Raw genomic sequence first — 2,474 nt, 5'->3', positions numbered from 1 at the left:
ACTCCTCCATCTACCTCAGCTTAAATTTCGGGACGAAATTTTCTTTAACAGGTGGGTAATGTAACGACCCTGGATTTTCCAACTTTTATTTATTAATAATTATTATTATTAATACGTGTGATTAAACGAATGTATGTTATTACATTTACATGTTGCCATGATTGCCCGTACTTGACTTTTAAGTGCCCGAAACGTCTTTGTGACACACGAAACTTCACGAATAATATTTTTAGGATATTATTTATATTCATGATTAGTTTTATTAATCATTTTAATTAACTAAGGTTTTTAGTTAATTACCTGGGCTTTATTTGGATTAACTTGTTATTAATTGGACTTGAGCTTGTTTAAAGTTAATGGACTCATGAAATAAGACTTATGAGCCCACCCTACCTTTTAAGTGGACTTATTAGCCCACTCTTCCACTTGTAAGTATCATTTTAAGATTGAACTAGTTAGTTAAAAGACTTAGAATCTTGTTAGCACCTTATCCCCATGCATGGCCATCCATTAACCACTCTTTTTAGCTTTAACATGCAAGTATCCAACAAACAACTCTCTCCCCCTTGTTGAGATCCAAACCGTCAGCTAGCACCTCCATATGGAGTGTTTTGGTTTTCATTTTCTCACTACTTCATTCTTGTATTCTCTCATTCAAACACACACTTGATTTTCTCTCAACTTTTTCCTCTCTTTTTCTCTCTAGTTCTTGTAAGTAACTTGACTTTTTTTTCTCTTCCTTTCTTCTTGCTAAAACCGAATTCAAACACCCCATAATCATCATCATTCTTTGATTGTTATAATCTTTTGTTAGTTGTAGTTGTTACTTGATTATTGTTGTTACTTACTTTCATGTTACAAGAATAAACTTTCTAGTTTGATTCTTCATATTAATCTTGTATTTTCAAGAACATACAAGAACTAACTTCCTAGTTATGTTCTACATACATTATGTCAAAAGATTTAAAGTTCTTGTGTTGTAACTCATACTTGAAGTACATGAAGTGAACTTAATGTTTACTTTCTAAATCTTTAAAGTATGAAACTCATGAACTTAATTACTTGTTTACTTAACTATTTACTTCATTTACTTGCACTTTAATTTCATGATTTATGTTATTATTGGTCAAATGTTACTAGTTAACTTTGATCTCATTAATCTTGAACTAAAAGTTAACTTGAAAGTTCAAGAACACACAAATAAGTTTTCCTTAAAAATAACTTTGTATACTTATGCTTGATCTAGACTTTTGGGTCTTGGATCTTCAAGATCTAACTAAGAACTATGTTCTACATATTAAGATCTTGATTAGTTAGTTTACTTTCAAGTTTGTAACTTATTATTAGTCTTAAAGTTCATGTATGTGTTAGATCTAAGACTTTGATGTAACTTTGGTTCATCAAACTTCATACAACTCTTAAGTGAGTTGTGCTTCATGTCTTAGACTTGCACTAGGGTTATGATGGTCAAAACTTGGTAAATATGATGTAAACACATCAATGAGTTGTACACTTGAAGCTATAGGCATCAAGGATGAGAACCATGATGAACATCAAACACCAAACCCACCGGAATCCATTATTTTTCTGCCTACTGTTCCCTGCCTACTGTTCTGCTGTTACTGTAACAGACCAGTAGTCCTGGGCTGTTGTGATTATGATTTTTAAAAATCTCTTTTCGATTAGATAACTTTTCATATAGGACTCATCTTAATCTGAGTTACGGTTTAGGATTTATGGCCCTCCGATCGTCACTATGTCCTTTTAACGTTGTGCAGAAATTTCTGACCTACTCGCACTTAGACCGTCGCCACAGTCAAACGAAGACGAGTTTGCTTCTGTAAATTTTACCACACTTAAGGGACTCATATACGGAGCCATGGCCACTGGTCTCACCTTAATTTAGTAAGGGTAGAGGCCGTGGTGACTGACTGAAGTCAGCCTTTGTTTTAAACTACTTTCATGAACGAAACCTACTTTACACCTTTTGTTAGATGATGAATGATGATGACCCTTAAGACCTTATTTACATACTTTTAAACCTATTCGGATGATTTACTGACTTAGTACTGTTTGACTTAGGTTGAGGAACTTCGGACCGATTACTTGCACACTTTTTCCGAACCGACTTTACGACTACATTATCATTGTGAGTTATAGCATTCCCTTTTTACTTTAACTTATTTTGGGAACTGAGAATACATGCGGATTTTATGTTTTACATACTAGGCACGAGTACTTAAACTTATATATGTGTGGGTTATACAACAGCATAAACATTCCCTTTAGCTCGGTAACGTTTAATAATTGGTTTTTGAACCGTGAACGCGAATCTTAGATATGGATCCATAGGGTTTGACATCCCCACTCGGGCTAGTAGCGCTAGCATTTAATGAGTGTTTAATACTTCGTAGACATACGTACTTGCCAAGTGTACTTTCAGGGGGTATAAACGTTAAGTTAGTTACCAAGTG

This window comes from Rutidosis leptorrhynchoides, chromosome 9 (assembly GCF_046630445.1).
Source record: "Rutidosis leptorrhynchoides isolate AG116_Rl617_1_P2 chromosome 9, CSIRO_AGI_Rlap_v1, whole genome shotgun sequence".
In the NCBI taxonomy this organism is placed as follows: Eukaryota; Viridiplantae; Streptophyta; class Magnoliopsida; order Asterales; family Asteraceae; genus Rutidosis; species Rutidosis leptorrhynchoides.
The sequence above is the reverse complement of the archived record's forward strand: the minus strand, read 5'-3'. Positions refer to the sequence as shown.